The sequence below is a fragment of the Ctenopharyngodon idella genome, chromosome 5 (assembly GCF_019924925.1).
Source record: "Ctenopharyngodon idella isolate HZGC_01 chromosome 5, HZGC01, whole genome shotgun sequence".
In the NCBI taxonomy this organism is placed as follows: domain Eukaryota; kingdom Metazoa; phylum Chordata; class Actinopteri; order Cypriniformes; family Xenocyprididae; genus Ctenopharyngodon; species Ctenopharyngodon idella.
This window is the reverse complement of record NC_067224.1, coordinates 9,253,256-9,260,896: the sequence shown is the minus strand read 5'-3', so window position 1 is coordinate 9,260,896 and position 7,641 is coordinate 9,253,256.

Here is a 7,641-nt window from a genome sequence, read left to right as displayed (position 1 = left end):
ACTACCTGCTGGATGGCTGGGACATGCTCTTGGCTCCTCAGCACAAACTTGAATGAGTGGATGCATGCCATCTCCTTTCATACCCGTATGTCCGGGGGAGTGGCGCATGCAAATAACACTCGTTAAATCTCATTGGCCTTTTCTGAAGTATCAGAAAACCACGCCTTGTTCCCTCCATCAGGGAACTGAGGATACAAAAGTAACTGAGATGCTTCTAATTTTACTCCCAAAGACCTCCCTTACAGACAAGTGCTTTGCAAAACCCTAAAAAAAGTACCAGTTCAAAATAACGATTTATTCGCAAATTAAACATTACTAATTGGTAACTTCAGACCTAGATGATTTTATTTCTTCCATTCCTCCTCCAGTTGCCCTTTCTCAGGCTCCCCCTCCTGCCCCTCAGTGCAACGGTCCTCTGTCCCAGGGGAGAGGCTGTCCTCCCCCGCAGCTGTGTGAATGAGAGAGGATGTCAGTGCTGTTATCTGGACTATCTCCAGGGTGCAGTATCAGCCCTGAACAGCACTGGTCCAGACACAGTCAGCGCAGCCCCGTCAGCAGCGACACGACTGATACAATCTGTGTTTGGTGAATCAGCTCTTGCTCGCTGTTTCTCTCTCTTACACACACATATTTTCACTCTCTCTTGTCAGAAAGCCCACAGGGAGCCCCTCAGCCTTACAGCTAATCAATTCAGTGCAAATAGTTTTATTGACATGACAAATGTTACATCTGCATCTCCAGAACAGATTTGGACAAGCTGTGTACCTAGAGAGAGAAGGAATATATACCTGCACTGATGATATTTGTTTGATACTCAAATAAGAAACCCAAAAAACAAAAAGCATCACAAACATTGGCATGAGTACAGTGTAAGCATTTACACTCGTTAGATTCTGGGCTGGACTGATAGCAATTATTCTTACTAATGAAATATATATAGATAGATACAGACGTGGACAAAATTGTTGGTACCCTTGATAAATATGATCAAAGATGACTGTAAAAATAAATCTGTATTGTTTATCCTTTTGATCTTTAATTCATAAAATTTGCAAAAACCTAACCTTTCATTGAAGGAAAAGAATTGAAAGTGGGGGAAAAATCACATTATGAAATAAATGTTTTTCTCCAAAACACGTTGGCCACAATTATTGGCACCCTTTTATTCAATACTTTTTGCAACCTCCTTTTGCCAAGATAACAGCTCTGAGTCTTCACCTATAATGCCTGATGAGTTTGGAGAACACCTGACAAGAGATCAGAGACCATTCCTTCATGCAGAATCTCTCCAGATCCTTCAGATTCCCAGCTCCATGTTGATGGTGCTTCTCTTCAGTTCACTCCACTCATTTTCTTTAGGGTTCAGGTCAGGGGACTGGGATGGCCATGGCAGAAGCTTCATTTTGTGCTCAGTGACACATTTTTGTGTTGGTTTTGATGTTTGTTTTGGATCATTGTCCTGATGGAAGATCCAACCACGACCCATTATTGGATTTCTAGCAGAAGCGATCAGGTTTTGATTTTTTTATCTGTTGGTATTTGATAGAATCCATGATACCATATAAATCACAGACCAGTGCAATTTTTTGTTGTTGTTGTTGTTTTTAAACTCTGTCTTCCAATGTACTTGTAGGTGCACCATAATAACAATAAGTTATGTACTGAATAGCTATAATACAATTATTTTGAAAGTAATATAAAGCAATATATACACCATTACAATGTTTAGAGCAGGGGTGTCCAGTCCTGCTCCTGGAGAGCCGCTGTCCTGCAGAGTTTAGCTCCAACCCCAATTAAACACACCTGAACTAGCTAATCAAGGTCTTACTAGGGATACTAGAAACCTCCAGGCAGGTTTGTTGAGGCAAGTTGAAGCTAAACTCTGGACAGTGGCCCTCCAGGACCAAGTTTGGACACCCCTGGTGTAGAGGCTGCAAAGACAGGGGCCTGATGTATAAAACGTGAAAAATATGCACATTTCAGTTTCTTTTTTCCTCCTCTGAAAAAAAAAAAAAAAAAAAAAATCTGTGAATAGTATTTTATACAATTTTGGAAAATGTATTTTGTATAAAAGGTTATTTGGATATTTGCTTAACAAACAGGACAAGGAAATAATGATTTTTACCAGTGTAACAGCACAAACAAAATTTCCAGTTTGTTTTTGTCTTATGGCTACCGTTAACAAGGTAGTATCACATGGATGGGAATATGCATAATGGAAAAGATGAGGTCATGCATAGTCAAACTAGGTGTTGTAAACTCCATATATGGTTATTTAGTGGAGGAGACAGAGTGGGGATGCATGTACACACAATCTTCCACTGTCTATGATTTCTAAAAGGAATTTTGCACAGATTCTGAAAACTCTTGTGTGTACACCCACTTTTAGGATGAAATCTACCCAAAGTTTTATATACTGTACAGTATAAGGTCCTAGATGAATATGCTAGCAAAAGTGATATGTTTTAAATATGTGGTTCTTTGCTAAATATTTTTAGTTAATTACTTCTACTATCTAAAGCATTACAACTTTTTAAAATTTTTTATAATATACTTATAATTTAATGGTTTTGGTGTGGTTTAAATCACACAAATGATCACATTCCCCCATAAACATTGAGCAAATAAATTTCAATTGGCATAAACATACAGTGGGTACGGAAAGTATTCAGACCCCCTAAAATTTTTCACTCTTTGTTATATTGCAGCCATTTGCTAAAATCATTTAAGTTCATTTTTTTTACTCATTAATGTACACACAGCACCCCATATTGACAGAAAAACACAGAATTGTTGACATTTTTGCAGATTTATTAAAAAAGAAAAACTGAAATATCACATGGTCCTAAGTATTCAGACCCTTGGCTGTGACACTCATATATTTAACTCAGGTGCTGTCCATTTCTTCTGATCATCCTTGAGATGGTTCTACACCTTCATTTGAGTCCAGCTGTGTTTGATTATACTGACTGGACTTGATTAGGAAAGCCACATACCTGTCTATATAAGACCTTACAGCTCACAGTGCATGTCAGAGCAAATGAGAATCATGAGGTCAAAGGAACTGCCTGAGGAGCTCAGAGACAGAATTGTGGCGAGGCACAGATCTGGCCAAGGTTTCCAAAAATTTTTTGCTGCACTTAAGGTTCCTAAGAGCACAGTGGCCTCCATAATCCTTAAATTGAAGACGTTTGGGACGACCAGAACCCTTCCTAGAGCTGGCCGTCCGGCCAAACAGAGCTATCGGGGGAGAAGAGCCTTGGTGAGAGAGGTAAAGAAGAACCCAAAGATCACTGTGGCTGAGCTCCAGAGATGAAGTCGAGAGATGGAAGAAAGTTGTAGAAAGTCAACCATGCAGCCCTCCACCAGTCGGGGCTTTATGGCAGAGTGGCCCGACGGAAGCCTCTCCTCAGTGCAAGACACATGAAAAGCCCGCATGGAGTTTGCTAAAAAACACCTGAAGGACTCCAAGATGGTGAGAAATAAGATTCTCTGGTCTGATGAGACCAAGATAGAACATTTTGGTCTTAATTCTAAGCGGTATGTGTGGAGAAAACCAGGCACTGCTCATCACCTGTCCAATACAGTCCCAACAGTGAAGCATGGTGGTGGCAGCATCATGCTGTGGGGGTGTTTTTCAGCTGCAGGGACAGGACAACTGGTTGCAGTCGAGGGAAAGATGAATGCGGCCAAGTACAGGGATATCCTGGACGAAAACCTTCTCCAGAGTGCTCAGGACCTCAGACTGGGCCGAAGGTTTACCTTCCAACAAGACAATGACCCTAAGCACACAGCTAAAATAACGAAGGAGTGGCTTCACAACAACTCCGTGACTGTTCTTGAATGGCCCAGCCAGAGCCCTGACTTAAACCCAATTGAGCATCTCTGCAGAGGCCTAAAAATGGCTGTCCACCAACGTTTACCATCCAACCTGACAGAACTGGAGAGGATCTGCAAGGAGGAATGGCAGAGGATCCCCAAATCCAGGTGTGAAAAACTTGTTGCATCTTTCCCAAAAAGGCTGTATTAGATCAAAAGGGTGCTTCTACTAAATACTGAGCAAAGGGTTTGAATACTTAGGACCATGTGATATTTCAGTTTTTCTTTTTTAATAAATCTGCAAAAATGTCAACAATTCTGTGTTTTTCTGTCAATATGTGGTGCTGTGTGTACATTAATGAGTAAAAAAAATTAACTTAAATGATTTTAGCAAATGGCTGCAATATAACAAAGAGTGAAACATTTAAGGGGGTCTGAATACTTTCCGTACCCACTGTAAACATAATAAAAGCCTGATAACGTATTTTAAAAATTGCTTCTATTTAAAAAGACTTTGGTGATGTCACTCCCTCAAATATGATTTCATTTATTTACATTTATTCTTTAAGCAGACAATCTCAGAACAATTATTGCAAAAGAGGGAGGTTTCATAATCAGTGAAAGGATTGTTTAATTTCATTTAATCCACATTTAGATAGAACCAGATTTTGTTTTATTCTATACAGTGCATTAAAATATAAAGATGATGAAAGGGGACATGCAAATGAAAAATCCAGTCTGTTCTAAAGAATGCATTTAAAAACAAATACAAGATATTTATGCATTTATCTGTATTCTGCTGTTAAGGACTGGGCATATACTTCATATATTCTCTGAAGTGCAGAGGCAAGAAGTGCTGTTCCAAGCTGTTGCCTCTCATTTCCCCTCTGAATCTCTTACTGCTGTTCCACTGCTTGCTTCCATTTCCTCTGCTCTGAGCTTGTGCGAGAGAGAGTTGGGAATAAAAGAGTGACGCAGTGGGTGTCAGTTAGTCAGAGAGTCACAGTCATAACTGGGATCAAAACTCTGGAAACCAGAGCTGGACATGTGACACTGTTGTAATTTTCTTGTGTTCACACTGCATGCATTAATGTCATAAGATTTATGAAAAGAAAAAAATGGCATGCTGCGGAAAACTACATTTGATAAAGAAAAAGTTTCAAAAGACTCACATAAAATTCCTGTAGCTCAAACAATAGGGCGCTAGCAGCAACAAGGTCATGGGCTCAATTCCCGGGGAATGCATGAACCGATAAAGTGCATACATTAAATGCAAATGCACATGAAGTTATCACTCAACATTCAGGTCCGTCAAGCCTCTCACATTTGATTTCTTGTCGCTTTTCTCTACTACAGGTTTATAACTGCTCAGTGCCACAGAGGTCTCAGGATCATTAATGGAACTCATATCTAGCATAGATCTCAGTTTCCGTCTCACAGCTCATTTTTCACCTCCCAAACGCGCTCTGATGGTCTGCAATAATTCAATTAACAAATGACCATCCATATTTGATTAAGGCTTTAATAATTGCCAGCCATGGCTAGATAACTTTTGATAACTAGTGCCTTGTAAAAGATAATTCACTCTGATAAGTAATTATACTTTTCTATTAGAATTCCATGATGGACTTCTACCACTCATTTGTAGGGAATCTGTAGAATATTTAATAGAAAATCACTTAGCTTATGAAATTAAACTGTCTGTAACAGAACTTTAATTTTGATATAATTAAATTAAAAGATGTCAGTTTAAAGGTGGGTGAATTATATAACAACTCTATTTTCTGTGGGGTTTCTATACTACACTACAGTCCACTAAGATTTTTTTAATGAGTTGACTGCATTTATTTTATCAAAAATAAAAACAGGTATACTGTGAAATGTATAATGACTCCACAAAAACAATTACTGTTTTCAACATACTAAGAAATAATAATGTTTCTTGAGCACCAAATCAGCATATTAGAATGATATCATGTGATATTGGAATAAATTACATTTTAAACGATATTAAAATAGAAAACAATTTTAAATTAAATATTATTTCACAGTATATATAAAAATATAGAATATGATATCAGCTGTGAGTAATGTTGAGAGTACAGTGTGTGCATTTGTCTTAATTAGCAATACCCATTTTAAACATTTTTTGTTGAGTTAAATGAATTCTGTGTATGACTTTGTATTAACTAATTGAATATTTTTATTTACACTGAAGCTAAATATGTTTCTACAGATTTGATTCCAGAAGTTCATGTCTGTGGATATATTGAGGTCCTGTTCCCATTTTGTGACTGGTACCGAGCATGTTTTGTCTACAGATACTATTAAGTTGTATATTTTTTTCTTACTAATTTTGCTGATTGGCTGATCTTCCCAATTTTGTCTAGTAATGATTCTGGTTGTAATTGTATGTGTCTGATTTTAGCTGTGATTGCACTCTTTATTTGTAAATAATAGAAATGGTTATTTTGTTAATTTTCCACCAAGCTATTAGTGTTGTCTGAATTGCGGTGTTTAGAAATAGATTATGTTTTTTGATGGTGTTACTAAAACGTGGTAAGTCGGATATTGGGATTTCTTTGCATGCTGTTTGTTCTAGTTGTATCCATGAGTTATGATGGTGGTCATTATTTATCCGTTTGGTTAAGTGCTGTGTCTGTGCAGAAAGATAGTATTGAAAATTAGGTGCTGATAATACTCCTTGCTCTTTATATTTTTGTAATGTTCGTAGTGCAATTCTAGGTTTCTGATTTTTCCAATAAAAATTATTTATTATGCGGTCTAATGTACTAAACCATTTTTTGGTGGATTGTATCAGAATCATTGTGAAGAGATCATTTATTTTCGGTAGTACAGACATTTTGATTGTGGCTATTTGTCCTATAATTGATAGTGGCAGGTTCATCCATCTCTTTAAGTCGTTTTCTGTTGTTTTTAATGCCGGAGTGAAGCTGAGATCAAACAGATCTGATACATTTGGAGAGAAGTGTATTCTTAAGTATGTAATGTTGCCTGTCTTAAATTGATTATTCTTTGTATAATAGGAGTATTATTGATTTATTCCCATTTATGTAATAGTCGGATATGTCTGAGTAGTCGTTGTTAAGTTTGATGATTTCTGTCAGTGATTTTTCTGGGTTTTGTATATATAGTAGAATGTCGTCAGCATATAATGATATTTTATGGTCGGTATTGTTGGATTTATAACCTATAATATTGTCATTTTGTCTGATGGCTGTTGCTAAGGGTTCTATAAATAGTGCAAAGAGTAGTGGAGATAATGGGCATCTCTGCCTAGTGCCTCACTGCAGTTTAAATGGTGATGAAATTATGTTATTGGTGATAACTGATGCTGTCAGTGTGCTGTATAATAACTTAATCCAGTGTATAAAATAATTTCCTAAGCCATACGTAACAAGGTTCGTGAATAAGGAAGGAAGAGGACAGGGTCGGCATGACTGCTGACGGTGGTTTTTATTATGAAATTCACACTCAAACAAAATGTTGTGCTCACAGCACACAACACAAACAACTTTCCGTAATAAACTATATATCTCCAGACATGTATTCATTTAGGTGTCCACCAGTCAGCAGTCCATCTCTCTCTCTCCCACTTCTGTTTCTCCTGGTGTTATATAGGTCTCTCCACGCCAATCACTGTAACAAGACACAGGTGTTCGTTATTTGCGCTTAACCCACTCACTCACCGCTCGTCTCCCAACTCTCTCTCCCGCTGCAGACTTCGCAGAACCACGCCCCCCTTGCCACATCCGAATAATTAGGTACAAACCTTCTGTAATAACCCGCCAGTCCCAGGAA